General features: G+C 43.4%; 1 non-coding gene across 1 annotated transcript; it reads left to right on the top strand.

The window, feature by feature from the left end:
- The first annotated feature begins 7,025 nt into the window (after positions 1–7,025).
- On the top strand, positions 7,026–7,107 carry trnas-gcu (transfer RNA serine (anticodon GCU)). Its single transcript has one exon. It is a non-coding gene; the product is annotated as a tRNA-Ser (tRNA).
- Positions 7,108–16,255: the final 9,148 nt, after the last annotated feature.

Raw genomic sequence — 16,255 nt, 5'->3', positions numbered from 1 at the left:
TTTTTATTCTTTCACGGAATGTGGGCATCGCTGGCAACGGCAGCATTTATTGCCCATTCCTAACTTCCCTTGAGAAGGTGGTGGTGAGCCGCCTTTTTGAGCTATTGCAGTCCATGTGGTGTAGGTAAATCCACAGTGCTGTTCGGAAGGGAGTTCCGGGATTTTGATCCAGTGACAGTGAAGGAACGGTGATATAGTTCCCAGTCAGGATGGTGTGTAGCTTGGACGGGAACTGGCAGATGGTGGTGTTCCTATGCATCCAATGTCCTTCTAGGTGGTCGAGGTCATGGGTTTGTCAGGTGCTGTCGAAGGAGGCTTGGTGAGTTATTGCAGTGCATCTTGTAGATGGTATGTACTGCTGCCACTGTTCACTGGTGGTGGAGGGAGTGAATATTTAAGGTGGTGGATGGGGTGCTGATCAAGCGAGCTGCTTTGTCCTGGATGATGTTGAGCTTCTTGAGTGATGTTGGAGCTGCACTCATCCAGGCAAATGGGGAGTATTCCATCACGCTCCTGACTTGTGCTTGTAGATGGTGGACAGGAGGTGAGTGATTCACAGCAGAATTCCCAGCCTCTGACCTGCTCTTGTAGCTACGGTATTTATGTGGCTGATCCAATTCAGTGCCTGCTCAACGGTAACCCCCAGAATGTTGATAGTGAGGGATTCAGCAATGGTAATGCCATTGAATGTCAAGGGGAGATGGTTAGATTCTCTCTTGTTGGAGATGTTCATTGCCTGGCACTTTTGTGGGTTGAATGTTCCTTGTCACTTATCAGCCCAAGCCCAATGTTGTCCAGGTCTCTCTACATGTGGACACGGACTGCTTCAGTAGCTGAGGAGTTGCTAATGCTACTGAACATTTTGCAATCATCAGCGAACATCCCCACTTCTGACCTTATGATAGAGGGAAGGTCATTGATGAAGCAACGGAAGATGGTTGGGGCCTAGGACACTACCCTGAGGAAATCCTGAGTGCTGTTCTGGGACTGAGATGATTGGCCACCCACAACTATCACCATATTCCTTTGCGCTAGGTAGGACTCCAACTAAAGAACAAAGAACAAGGAAAATTACAGCACAGGAACAGGCCCTTCGGCCCTCCAAGCCTGCGCCGATCCAGATCCTCTACCGAAACATGTCGCCTATTTTCGAATGGTCTGTATCTCTTTGCTTCCTGCCCATTCCTGTCTCTGTCTAGATACATCTTAAAATACGCTATCGTGCCCGCGTCTGCCACCTCCGTTGGCAACGCGTTCCAGGCACCCACCACTCTCTGCGTAAAGAACTTTCCACGCATATCCCGCCTAAACTTTTCCCCTCTCACTTTGAACTCGTGACCCCTAGTATTTGAATCCCCCACTCTGGGAAAAAGCTTCTTGCTATCCACCCTGTCTATAACTCTCATGATTTTGTACACCTCAATCAGGTCCCCCCTCAACCTCCGTCTTTCTAATGAGAATAATCCTAATCTACTCAACGTCTCTTCATAGCTAGCGCCCTCCATACCAGGCAACATCCTGGTGAACCTCCTCTGCACCCTCTCCAAAGCATCCACATCCTTTTGGTAATGTGGCGACCAGGACTGTATGCAGTATTCCAAATGTTGCCGAACCAAAGTCCCATACAACTGTAACATGACCTGCCAACTCTTGTACTCAATACCCCGTCCGATGAAGGAAAGCATGCCGTATGCCTTCTTGACCACTCTATTGACCTGCGTTGCCACCTTCAGGGAACAATGGACCTGAACACCCAAATCTCTCTGGACATCAATTTTCCCCAGGACATTTCCATTTACTGTATAGTTCACTCTTGAATTGGATCTTCCAAAATGCATCACCTCGCATTTACCCTGATTGAACTCCATCTGCCATTTCTCTGCCCAACTCTCCAATCTATTTATATTCTGCTGTATTATCTGACAGTCCCCTTCACTATCTGCTACTCCACCAATCTTAGTGTCGTCTGCAAACTTGCTAATCAGACCACCTATACTTTCCTCCAAATCATTTATGTACATCACAAACAACAGTGGTCCCAGCACGGATCCCTGTGGAACACGTCTCCATTTTGAGAAACTCCCTTCCACTGCTACTCTCTGTCTCCTGTTGCCCAGCCAGTTCTTTATCCATCTAGCTAGTACACCCTGGACCCAATGCGACTTCACTTTCTCCATCAGCCTACCATGGGGAACCTTATCAAACGCCTTACTGAAGGCCATGTATATGACATCTACAGCCCTTCCCTCATCAATCAACTTTGTCACTTCCTCAAAGAATTCTAGTGGAGAGTTTTCTCCCTGGTGGCCATTGACTTCAATTTTGCAAGGGCTCCTTGATGCCCTTGGCAAGAGCAGTCACTGTCTCCTCACCTCACCTCTTGAGTTCAGCTCTTTTGTCCAAATTTGGGTCAAGGCTGCAACGAGGTCAGGAACCAAGTGGCTCTGGCAGAACCCGAAATGAGCATTGATGAGCAGGTTATTGCTGTGTAACTGCTGCTTGATAGCACTGTCAATGACACCTTCCATCACTTTACTGATGATCAAGAGGAGGCTGATGGGGCAGTAATTGGCAGGGTTGGATTTGTCCTGCTTTTTGTTTGCAGGACATACCTGGGCAATTTTCTATGTTGCTGGGTAGATGCCAGTGTTGGAGCTGTACTGGAACAGCGTGGCTAGTGGCGCGGCTAGTTCTGGAGCATCAGTCATCAGCACTGCTGCCGGGATGTTGTCAGTATCCAGTGCCTTCAGCCATTTCTTGATACCATGTGGAGTGAAGTGGATTTGCTGAAGATTGGCATCTGCGATGCTGGGGACATCAGGAGGAGGTCGAGATGCATCATTTAGTTGATACTTCTGGCTGAAGATGGTTGCAAATTATTCAACCTTGTATTTTGCACTGATATGCTGGTCTCCCCTATCATTAAGGATGGGGATATTTGTGGAACCTCCTGTTGATTGTTTAATTATCCACCACCATTCAGGACTGGATGTGGCAGGACTGCAGAGCTTTGATCTGATCTGTTGGTTGTGAGATCACTCAGCTCTGTCTATTGCATGCTGCTTCCACTGTTTGACATGCAAGTAATCCTGTGTTGTAGCTTCACTCATTTTTAGGTCTGCTTGGTGCTGCTCCTGACATGCCCTCCTGCACACATCATTGAACCACTATTGCTCCCTTGGCTTGATGGTAATGGTAGAGTGAGGGATATGTCAGGCTATGAGGTAACATATTGTGTTTAAATACAATTCTGCTGCTGCAGATGGCCCACAGTGCCTCATGGATGCCCAGTTTTGAGTTGCCAGATCTGTTCATTTCTTCCCTCAGATATAATTGGAAAAAACTTCCAAAGGAATGCATGTACTAAACAAAAAGGAGAGAGAAATAAATACTGACAAAATAGATGGCAGCATTTGCAAGGTAAAAAGATTTATAAGTTTTATTATCGATGAGTGAGAGGAATATATCACACTTTGGGGCTTCTGTCAGTGGATTTACTGATAATTTTGGGAATTGATAGGAAGCTGCTTCATGGTTGGTGGAACAAACTCCCGCCCTTGGGGTGGAGCCAACAGCTGCATCCGTCCAATAACAGACAGAGTAGAAGTACTGTATCAGGCCTTGTCAGCTCAGTTGGTAGAGCATGAGACTTTTAATCTCAGGGTCTTGGATTTGAGACCCATGTTGTGTGGTTGTTCTTCCCTTTTTCAGACTTCATCGGCAGAGAGGTCAAGGGGTGTTTGAAATTAAATTCAACAACATCACCAGATTTCAACTCCCCCCCTCCCAGTGTAGTTGAATGGACCTTCAACCTCTGCCCTCCCCCTTCCCCTCCCTCCCAGAACTGCAACAGGGATCCCCTTGTCCTCACTTTCCACCCCACCTGCCTCCACAGCAGCACAGTGGCGCAGTGGTTAGCATTGCAGCCTCACAGTTCCAGCAACCCGGGTTCAATTCTGGGTACTGTCTGTGTGAAGTTTGCAAGTTCTCCCTGTGTCTGTGTGGGTTTCTTCCGGGTGCTCCAGTTTCCTCTCACAACCCGAAAGACTTGCAGGTTGGTAGGTAAATTGGCCATTATAAATTGCCCCTAGTATAGGTACGTGGTAAATAAATATGTAGCGACCGGTGGGGATGTTATTGGAATATGGGATTCGTGTAGGATTGGTGGACATTGTCTCATTCTTCCTCCCAAACTGTATCACTTCACAATTCTCTGTGTAAAATTTTATCTGTTGTGTGAAAGCCCATTTTACCAGTGTGTTTAAGTTCCTCTGAAGTGTGTTACTGTCACTGGCATAGGACGAAATTCACGAGCATTCTTTGATGCTATCTCCTTGGAAAGAGCAATCTTACACACTAGCTCAAATTGGGATTTTGTGTGTTTAGTATCTTTCCTCATCCACCAATATAAGCACAAATCTGTCTCATAATGTACGGTCTAAGAATGTGCCAATGTTGCAAGGTGGTGATAAATTCTTCAGTGTCACAATGTACTCACCAACTGTTTCACTACTTTTCTGATTTCTGGATCCAAGTTTGTAGCTTTCCGTGATCTCGAGTGGCTTAGGGTTGAGCCTCACTTCAACGAAGAAACGGAAAATTATGATTTAAAGATTACACTGTCAATCATTCACATCTCTGTCTTCTCCTGAACTTCGAGTTCAAATTTGTTTGTGAAGTTGAGTCACACGTTAAGACAGCACAGTCTTTTTCTTTGTGAAGGAAGTGATTTGGGAATGGCTGTTTGAAACTGTCCCTTCTTGCACAGAAATTCAGTGCAAATACTTGATCACTCACAATTTCCTTGAGAGAAATTTGTTCACAATCGCATTCGACACGGAAACTGCCTCAGCATTAATCTCACTGAAGCAGAATGTGACCGTGTTGTTTGTTTCAGAATGTTGTTGCCGTTATTTGTCGCTTTTAACCGAGACTGGGAGACAGGGCAAGTTTGATCCGAGGTTGGAATATATTATCATTCAGGAGCAAGAAAAATCAAAAGGAACAAAATAAGAAAACCCTGTCTCCAGATTTGAGAATCTGTCGATCCGCTTTGGGAAAGTGAATCAGAGCAGAATGAAGGGTGAACTGTCCAGAAGAGATGAAGACACAGCTCAGTCAACACGTTCCCCTGGTTTATGATGCTGGAACATTCATCACACAGAAATGATTCAACCCAATGACAAACATTCTTACAGCTGATAATTTATGCTACTGATTTAAGGACTGTTTCATGTGGTTACCGAGTGACGACGAGAAGATGTTAAACTTTGTTCTATTCAATCTAGCTGTGATGAAGTTTGAATTTTTCTACCTTTTATAAACAGTATTTGAAGGGTCTCGGTCACAATGTTCAGTTTTGATGAGAGTGGGGTCTGGGTGAGAAGCTGCTGAGTGTGACAGGGTCAGGACTGGATGCAGGAAGTTCTCTGACAGTCTCCCTCTATCTCTCTAATGGGTTTGAGTTGATTTACGACTGGTAGCTTTTATTTTACTTTTCTTATTTTGAGAAAGAGCACTGAAACAGGCCCTTCGGCCCACCGAGTCTGTGCCAACCAGCAACCACCCATTTATACTAATCCTACATTAATCCCATATTCTCTACCACATCCCCACCATTCCCCAACCACGTACCTACATTTTGGACAATTTACAATGGCCAATTTACCTATCAACCTGCAAGTCTTTTGGAGGTGGGAGGAAACCAGAGCACCCGGCGGAAACCCACACAGACACAGGGAAAACTTGCAAACCCCACACAGGCAGTACCCAGAACTGAATCCTGGTCACTGGAGCTGTGAGGCTGTGGTGCTAACCATTTCGCCACTGTGCTGCTGTTGGTGCTTTGATAAATGAAGGAAGTTCCCTCCTCCCATTTTTTTTGGACAGACAGTGTGGTATAAGGATGTAAAGGGTTAATGTTGAAGATGGTGGGATCAACCCCTCCCAATGTCAGAGTGATAATGTAACAGTCACATGAGATGAAGTTTGGGAGAAGAGAGAGCAGCACCAAGGATGCTAGCTTAGCAGGCTTGATGAGTGTGTATTTTGTATTGTGTAAATTAGAAAAGAGTTCTTAGTTCTTTCAGCAGGAAATGTGTCCAGAAAATATCGAGAAACTCACAATTTTATTATTCAGGAGTCAGAACACTGATATTAATTCCAAATGACAGTTCTGGGACCAATTAACAAAAAAAGTAGAGAATAATATTGCTCACGGATTGAAATCCCCCAGTGAGGAGACAGTTAAACAGGTGATCTATTGGGGCATCCTTCGATCCAAGGTTTCAGCAACATTTAATCTCCCTTTTTGGTGAAATTCTCTGTTATTTGCAACTTTTTTTATCAGCCTTGATGGGTGAGTGAAAAAACTGAAAAAATGGAACAGTTCCATCCTTTCTTTTCTTCCTTCTTCTCTTCTTTCCATCAGTTTCTCTTTTCTGTCTCAGATCAATATAATGATGAGAATCCCAATTTAATCTGCTGTTTCTGGTGTTTTATCCATTCCAATCAAAATTTCAACATTCCAATCAAATCTATTTGTTATTCCACAGTGTCTCTCCATGTGTTTTATTCTGTTGTATTCTCTCACAGTCTGTTTGATGATCAATGTCACATCTCACTCTCTGTTCTGGTGAAGATCAGAAGCAGTGATATCTGTTTACACCACCCGACAAGATGATCTGAGGCTGTGTCTCTCTGGTCATGTGGAGTTAAAGCAATTCTTCCAGTCAGTTAGTTCAGTTGTCATTTCATGAGAAATTCGGTCTTCATGACTTCGTCAGTGACCTCATGGTTCCGGTTTCTGAGTGATGTTAATCATGATGTGATGAAATGATTGTATGTTCCAGTCTTTCCGTGGTGGGTTTTCACACTGAGTAGAAATGTGTTGGACATGGTCTGAAAATGTTTCACACCGCTCCATTCCCAACTTCATTTACTTGCAGAAGATATATTTCCATCATGACACAGCTCGCTGCACAGCTAGAAGCTGTGCTGAAGGTGACAGCTAGGCTTATGCAACTGACAAGGTGGCCGAGAGGTTAAGGCGATGGACTGCTAATTCATTGTGCTCTGCATGTTTGGGTTCGAATCCCATCCTTGCCACTTGTTTATGAACTATTTATGTTGGGGGAGTTTATGTGTAAAGTAAGCCTCAAAACCCGTTTTTGTCTGTGTCCAGATAGTGATTCCAAAATTGGTTATACTTTATTAAAATTGAGACAGACATTTGGAATTCTTCACCCAAACTGCACTGGAATGAAGATCAAATAGGGATCACGAAACGGAGCAAGATTTTTCTTCCCCTCCTTCCTTCCATCTTTACTTTCTCTGGCTTTGCACCAAGTGAAAGACAAATGGGAAAAGCAAATGGCGAGGGAGCAGATGCAGAAAATTATCCTTTGGCAAGAAATTTATTTTCAAATCTTCTTGATCGATTAATTGAGTGAGCAATGCTTTGGCAGATGGAGTTTAAAATGAGGGGTAATCTGCTACCTGCGATAGATCAGAGAGTTTTTTTGGAAGATGTGAGATGTTAGAAACGGCGGAGGAGCAGAGACCCGAATACTGAATTAATAAAAGCTCGTGGACTGGTCGAAAATAATGTGAAAAGTGAACAGAATATGAAGATTGGAACTCATGTTGCAGTGATATAAAGCTCTGTGCTCCTGAAGTGATTGTCCAAGCCCAGATTGTGGGGAATCTGTGGAGAGTGATTTGGTTTTTATTCATTCTTGGGTGTGAGTATCGCTGATAAGGCGAGCATTTATTCCCCATTCCTATTGCCGTTGAGAAGGTGGTGGAGAGCTGCCTTCTTGAACTGATGCAGTCCATATGGTGCAGGAACACCCACAGTGCTATTGGGGAGGGAGTTCCAGGATTGTGACCCAACAACAGTGAAGAAATGGCGATATCGTTCCAAGTCAGGATGGTGAGTGACTTGGAGGGGAACCTGCAGGTAGTGAGTTCCCATGCATCTGCTGCCCTTGTCCTTCGAGGTGATAGTGGTCACGAGTTTGGAAGGTGCTGTTGAAGGATACTTGGCGAGTTGCTGCAGTGCATATGGAGATGGTACACACTGCAGCCGCTGTTTACTGGTTGTGGAGGGATTGAATGTTTAAGGTGGCGGGTTAGGTGCCGATCAAGTGTGCTGCTTTGTCCTGGATGGTGTTGAGCTTCTTGAGTGTTGTTGAGTGGGATGTATTCCATCCCACTCCTGACTTGTGCCTTGTAGATGGTGGACAGGATTTGGGGTGTCAGGAGGTGAGATACTTGCTGCAGAATTCGTAATCTCTGACCTGCGCTGATAGCCACAGCATTGATGTGACTGGTCCAGTTACGTTTCTGGTCAAGATGTTGATGGTGGGGGATTTAACGATGATAATGCTTCTGAATATCAAAAGGCAGATTTTTTCTCTCTCTCATTGGAGATGTTCACTGCTTGGCACTTGTGTGGCCAGAAGGTTGCTTGTCACTTATCAGCTCAAGCCTGAATGTTGCTCAGGTCTTGCTGCTTGCAGGCACAGACTGCTTCAGTATCTGAAGAGTTGTGAATCATCATCTAACATTCCCACTTCTGACTTATGTTGAAGAGAAAGTCGTCAATGAAACAGCTGGGATGTTTGGGTCTGCGACACTACCCTGAGAAACTCCTGAGGCAATGTCCTGGGCTGAGATGATTGGCCTCCACTAACCACAACATCTTGTTTTGTGCGAGGTATGACTTCAACAAGTGGAGAGTTTTCCCCCTGATTCCCATTGACTTCAAATTTGCTGGGGATCCTTGATGCCACACTCACTCAAGGGCAATCACTCTCACCTCTCCTCTGGAATTCCAGTCTTTCATCTCTGTTTGGACCAAGCTGCAATGAGGTCAGACGAACATAAGATCAGAAGAACTAGTAGCAGGAGTAGGCCATTTGACCCCTCGAGCTTGCTCCGCCATTCAATAGGATCATGGCTGACCTGATCATGACCTCAACCCCACTTTCTTGCCTGCCCACATAACCCTTGGCTCTCTTGTAGATAAAAATCTTGAAGCCATTCAATGACCCAGCCTCCACTGCTCTCTGCGGTAAAGAATTCCAAAGATTAATGACCCTCTGAGAGAAGAAATTCCTTCTTAAATGAAAAACCCCTAAATCTGAAACTGTGTCCCCGAGTTCTAGATTCCACCACGAGAGAAAACATCCTCTCAGCATCTACCCTGTCAAGCTCCCTCAGAATCTTATATGTCTCAATACGTTCTCCTTTCATTTTTCTCAACTCCAATGAGTATCGGTCCAACCTGCTCAACTTTCCTCATGAGACAACACCTTCATCACAGGAATTAATCCAATGAACCTTCTCTGAACTGCCTCCAATGCAAGTATATCCCTCCTTAAATAAGGAGACCAAAACTGTACACAGTACTCTCGGTGTGGTTTCACCAGCACCATGTACATTTGTCGCAAGACTTCTCTACTTTTATACTCCATCCCCCTTGCAATAAAGGGTAACATTCCATTTGCCTTCCTAATTATTTGCTGTACCTGCATGGTAACTTTTTGTGATTCATGTACGAGGACACCCAGATCCTTCTGCACCGCAGCATTCTGTAATCTCTCACAATTTAAATAATATTTTCCTTTTCTATTCTTCCGACCAAAGTGGATAACCTCACATTTTCCCACATTCTACTCTATCTGCCAAATTATTTCCTGGAGCTGAGAGACCCTGGCAGAACCTAAATTGAGCATCGATGAGCAGATTATTGCTAAGTGTGTGGTGCTTGATAGCACTGTTGGTGACATCTTCCATCACTTTGCTGATGATTGGTAGTAGACTGATGGGGCGGCAATTGGTCAGATTGGATTTGTCCTGCATTTTTTTTACGGAGAGGGCACACTTGGGTAATTTTCCACATTGTCAAGTAGATGCCTGTGTTGCAGCTCTTCTGGAACAGCTTGGCTGAGAGCGCAGCTAGTTCTGGAGCACAAGTCTTCAGTACGAGTGTGGAAGTGAGCAGAAAGGCATGGCACTATGCTTAATGGGAAATATAGCCAAGTTAGGAATAGTAGCTTTGCTGAGCTTTGATTTTAAGTGGCAGAAACCACAATGAAATAGTTAACAGTAAAGGCAGAGCGTATGAGACTGTAAAGACTAGCCGACACTGGTAATTGCAAAGACATCTGTTCTTTCTGGCCTGATTGTGTGACTCCCTGTGGTTTGGAACAAATGAACTCCTGTGAATCAAATGATGTCCATCCCTGTGTGAGTGATAAGGAGTGCTAGGCCCCTCTTATCTTCGTGAACTGCCGCTACTTGATGTAGCTGCAGACTGCACGGAACACTCAGGAATGTACACCGAATAGATTTAGCAGGATGCGCCGCAATTACTTGTCACAAGGCAGAGACAGACTCATGATCCATGCAGGGAGTGAGACTCGAATGATTATAAATGATTCCTATGCTCTTGCTAATTAGCTTGCTTGTCTGATTTGTTTTATCTTGCTGGTACAAAACAATATTTTATTAGTAACAAGTATGTATTGAGAATGGAGTGTATTGTAACCTCAGTAACAGATGTACTGCATGTCACCACGTGGGTGAAGTCGAATTGTATCCCACTGATTGGTTAAACAAGGGGGTGTAGCATGAATCTTAATGTATGAACAGTGGTACCCGTATCAAAAAACTTCACTTACTTTAGTGGACCAGACAGACTCTGGGTGGAGTCAGTGTCGTTGCATTAGAGTAAGTCAGCCGGCTAAATGCGCAAATAAAGTAATTGATTTTACCTACACATCCGACTCAGTATATTCACTGAACCAGACTGAAGGCAAAAAGAACTCAGAATTACACTAGAGCCGGAATGTTGTTCGGGCCCATAGTCTTTTCTGTATCGAGTGCCTTCAGCTGTTTCTTGCCATTATGGGGAGTGAAGCAAATTGGCTGAAAACTGGAAGCTGTGATGCTGGGGACCTCAAGAGGCCGAGATGAATCATCCACTGAGCAATTTCTGACTGAAGATGGTTTCAAATGCTCCAGCTTCATCTTTTGCACTGACGTGCTCGGCTCCACCAAAATTGAGGATCGGGATGTTTTTAGACCCTCCTCATCTGGTTCGTTATTTAATTCTCCACCACCATTCATGACTGGATACCTAGTTTCTCAGGGCAGTGCCCTAGGCCCAACCATCCTCAGCTGTTTCATTGATGGCTTTCTCTTCAACATAAGTCAGAAGTGGGAATGTTCGCTGATGATTCACAACTCCTCAGATACTGAAGCAGTCTGTGCCTGCAAGCAGCAAGACCTGAACAACATTCAGGCTTGAGCTGATAAGTGACAAGCAACATTCTTTGATCGGATCCTGATTGAGATATCCGTGCGTGGAGCGGTGGGATGTATGGAGAGTGATTCTGAAGAGGATGTCTGAGCCTGGAGGGCAGAATCTGTGGTGAGTGGTCCTCAAAGGATGTCCGTGTCTGGAGATTTAGGATCTCTGAAGAGGGTCTCCGAGCCCATAGTGCTGGGATGTATGGAAAGTGATCCTGAAGTGGGTGTCCGAACCTGGAATGGCGGGATCTGTGGACAGTGATCCTGAAGTGGGTGTCCAAGCCTGGAGGGCAGAATCTGTGGAGAGTGATCCTGACGAGTGTGTGTAAACCTGGAATGGAAGCTTTCTGTGGAGGTACAGGTGGAGGCCATTCATTCCCAGTATTTTATAAAGGTTTAGCATAACTTATATGTTTTTACTCTATGCCTCTATTAGTAAAGCCAAGTGTCCTGTTTGCTCTTAGCGACCTTTTCAATCCTTCTCACATTGGTGTACATTGTCTCTCTGCTCCTGCACCCAGTTTAGAACTGTAACGTTTCATTTATATGGCATTCTTCCTTCCAAATTGCATCACTTCACACTTCTCTGTGTAAAATTTCATCTGTTATGTGAAAGCCCATTTTACCATTTTTTTAAGTTCCCCTGAAGTGTGTTACTATCACTGGCATAGGACAAAATTCCTGAGCATTCTTTGATGCTATCTCCATAGACAGAGCAATCTTTTACGCGAGCTCAAATGTAAAATTTTGTGTGTTTAGTATCTTGTTTCACCCACCAATATAAGCACAAATATGTCACGTAAATCTTGTTCACTGCAGTCCCTGCTGCTGTTTGCTGCCTATATTTACAGGCTTTTATCTCAACCTCGTCACCATGTTCTCTAATATATTCAGGGGGCATCAGCAGAGAAAATGTTCACCAAGCATGGCAAGTGCAAGGAAATGTTTATTTATGTCATTATGTCATGAACATAATATACAAATTTTTACATGTGTGAATCATCAAGATATGTCTTCAGAAATGGAACCCCGCCACAATAAACACTGTCACCTTTCAATGTTTAGAAGACAGGTTTGACGGCCTGATGTGTGTGATTCCCATATTAATGTGTTTGTACAAAGTTCGGGGAAAGATGGAGATACGAATAATTTACAGGGAAATCTTTTAAACATATTACCACATCTCTCAGTCACAAAGATCTGCAAACACATGGATTCAGAAAGAACCTGAGTACAAAATCAGCTAAAATAAACACAGCCAGAGAGACTTGCGAGAACCTGCAGCTCAGGGAAAGTACATGATGTTTTGGAAGGGATTCTGTTTCTTTTGTTAAAATATTTTTTGAAGAAGTCATAATCAAACTGAATAAATGTAGGACCAGTTCTTTTTCAAGAGGGCACCAAAAGGACCAATTTGGCAACTATGTTTACTGGTTGTCACATGATTCAAGTTAAATATAGAACAGAAACCCTGGTAACCGGGAGAAATGTGGTTAGTGAAGTCAGTCATGCACCTTGAATGGACAACCTTGGCAGCAGCAGCGCAAACCGAAGACAGCAGAAAACTCACAACCTTTGGTTGTAGCAGTCAGTGTGTTTTACCTGCTGGAGTGAGCAGCTGATAAAGTTAGCCTGAAGAATCGTCAAGGAAGGAGAGAAGACCACAACCCAGTTTGTTTTCCAGAAAATCTTTAAAAGACCCTGAGAAGTCCACTGAGTTAATTCATCTTGTCGCATGTCTTTGAAGAAGGCCTGCTAAAATTAATTCTCAATGCCTTCTGAAAAGAACTGTTCGAAAATACCCTCGTGACCTGTCTACGTATATTCGGAAGTTAGATTGTATTCCAGTTTTGGAGCAACATATCTCATCTGATGATTTCTTCAAAAATGAGCAAATAAACAGCCCAAGAGGTTGTTTTTGTCTGCAACAGAGTGCTGAATTTAAAAAAAAAAAATCCCTTTTATTTTTTCAGCTATCCGGTGTGTGTGTGTGTGTGTGTGTGTGTGTGTGCGTGTGGCTCGAAGACAAAAAAAGGGACTTTAAAAGTTGTTCAAGGTGAAAAAGGAACTTTTAAAATTTCCACCTGTGTGTTTATGCTTTACTTCATGACTAGTTAAAACTTATTCGACAATAAATGGATAATTTTGTTGTTCATTAAAGGAACCTGGTCAGTGTCTTCTATTCTGGGAAAAATAGAGTACATGACTGACTGTATCAGTAAGTGGGAAAAGTTAAAATAGATGTTGTAACCTGTGGAGAAGTGGGATGAGAACAAAGAGTGCCCTCCTCTGCCCTTAGTTGTCACAGCATTTGTGATCTGGCTCAGTAGCTTAATTGGTTCGAGTGTTTGTCTAATAATCAGAAAATCTTGGATTCATATCCTTGCTTCAAAAGTTTAGCTGTCAATCGTTTACATATGTTTTCTTGTGAACTTTAACTTTTCTTATGAATTTTATTCACAAAGGAAAACAGCTCAGTGGTTGCCTTTGTGAAGGATGTGAGTTGGAAATGGCTGTTCCTGCTCGGACAGATGTTCAGTGCTAATATTTCAACAACAACTCAATCCGCTACAATTTCTTTGAGAGCAATGTGTTTGCAGTTGCATTTAACCTGGAAAACAGCTCAACATTAATCTCACTGAAGGAAAGTGTGACTGTGTTGGATGTTTCAGAGTGTTTGTGTCGTTTTGTGTCTCTTTTAACCAAGACTATAACACGACGCAAAGGGGTGGGTTGATCCGAGGTTTAGAATATATTATCATTCAGGAGCAAGAAAAATCAAAAGGAACAAAATAAGAAAACCCAGTCTCCAGATTTGAGAATCTGTAGATCCGCTTTGGGAAAGTGAATCAGAGCAGAATGAAGGGTGAACTGTCCGACTGCCCAGAAGAGATGAAGACACAGCTCAGTCAGCACGTTCCCCTGGTTTATGATGCTGGAACATTCCTCACACTGAAATTATTCAATCAATATTCATCTCCCAAGTCGGTCTGAGGCTGTGCCTCTCTGATCATGTGGAGTTAAAGCAATTCTTCCAGTCAGTTAGTTCAGTTGTCATTTCATGAGAAATTAGAAGTTATCATGACTTCGTCAGTGACCTCATGGTTCAGGTGTCTGAGTGATGTTAATCATGATGTGATGAATTGATTGTATGTTCCAGTCTTTCAGTGGTGGGTTTTCACACTGAGGTGAAACCTGTTGGACGTGGTCTGGAAATGTTTCACACCGCTCCATTCCCAACAGGCCATCACCTGATGTGATGGAAATTCCATTTACTTACAGAAGCTACATTTCCATCATTGCACATCTGGCTGCACAGTCAGGATCTGAGCTGAAGGTGACCGTCCTGCCCAAATTTCCATAGAGGCAAAAAAGACATGTGATGGGTTACTGGCACAAAGCTGGGTGATGAGGTGTTTGAGAGGTTAAGATGATGGATTATTAATTCCTTCTGTTTTACATGTATGAGTTTGAATCCCATCTGCATCAACAGTTTATAAAATGTTCAAACCATTGTTTCTTCGTAATTCACCAGCTTTTGCAGAAAGTAGGACTTAAGCTGTTGCAGTACCTGTCTGAAAGATTTTCGAAGTTATTCTGAAGCCATCTTCCAATGTCATCTACATGGAAGCGGGATTTTAAAGGATAAGATGTAGTTTTTAAAAGTCACTTCAATCTTACTCGAGTCTTTACAAAGAAGCCAGGTAAATCTTTGATGAAAACTCATATACATTTAGAGATCTTTTAAAAGCACTTCAATCTTGTTAATAAAAAGTCAGATATAAATTTAAGAACTCTGATAAGGCTATGCTAAAAAGTTACATACAACTAAGAAACAAAATACAACATTTAAAATGTCTGAACTGCCTCTGAAAGTTGACCCCTGCTGCTGCCGTTGTCTTCCTGGAATAGTGGAGCTGTTGTGTCAACAGAAAAGTCCTTCCCGAGCAGCCCTGAGCCAGTTGGTATCGGCTCCAATCCAACCAAGGTAAAAATCAGGATACATTGTGGGCAATGAGCCCAAATTGCTGAACTACAGGTCCCTGTCACTTTAAAGAGTGGGCTGGTGCGATTATGATCAGAGGCTCCTTCTGAGCACATTTCGCACCACCACAACTTCCAGATGCTGGTGTTAGTGTGTGCATGCACCGGCAGTTGCAGTGCTGTTCAGACCCTCAATAGCAGTGAAAGTCTCAGTGTTCGCCGCCAATGGGGCTGTAAAATCCAGGCCAATATCTCACAGCCCTGTTAGATTTGCTCTCCCTCTGTACAAAATCAAACTCCACACAGTGTCTTTCACTCACTCCTGTTTCCAGCCCTGATGGTGCAGAAATCCCCTCTCAAAGGTACACAATCCAGTTGATTTCTGATCAAACATCTCCTTCCTCATTCAATAGAGGAAACAGAGACATGAACAGGAGTCAGGTGCAAGAAAGTTTCACCAACAGAGCAAAGAAAGGCACCAACAAAAGTTACACCTGCGTTCCAAATCATTTCACAGGAATATTCTTTCACTTGTTTTGTAAGATGACTGCAATAAATCTGAAAATGAGCACCATGAGGTTTGTGTTCACTCGTCACTTGTTCTCCTGTGTTTGTCTGTCAGGTTTGTAATTCAATTTGTATTGGATATTGAAGAGAATTTCTTTTCAAGATGATTGCACATTGTATTTTGTTTAAAGCAACCAACTTGTAAAATGGCAGAAAATGAACGTTTCAATACCTGTGTGACCAGATTCTTCCAATGCTTTTCAACAGCTAGATTGATGATGCTTGTAATCTGTATCCTGTGGCGAATGGGAGAGGAGAATAAAAACATGGTGCATGAACAGGACAGACTGTGTAAAATGGGAGCACAGAAATAGTGCCACCTCATTGAAAGTTAATGAGATTTATTCGAAGTCAGACACCTGTCCACAATGAACAAGTGAATACA

This window comes from Heterodontus francisci, unplaced genomic scaffold (assembly GCF_036365525.1).
Source record: "Heterodontus francisci isolate sHetFra1 unplaced genomic scaffold, sHetFra1.hap1 HAP1_SCAFFOLD_75, whole genome shotgun sequence".
Taxonomy (NCBI): Eukaryota; Metazoa; Chordata; class Chondrichthyes; order Heterodontiformes; family Heterodontidae; genus Heterodontus; species Heterodontus francisci.
The sequence above is the reverse complement of the archived record's forward strand: the minus strand, read 5'-3'. Positions and strand labels throughout refer to the sequence as shown.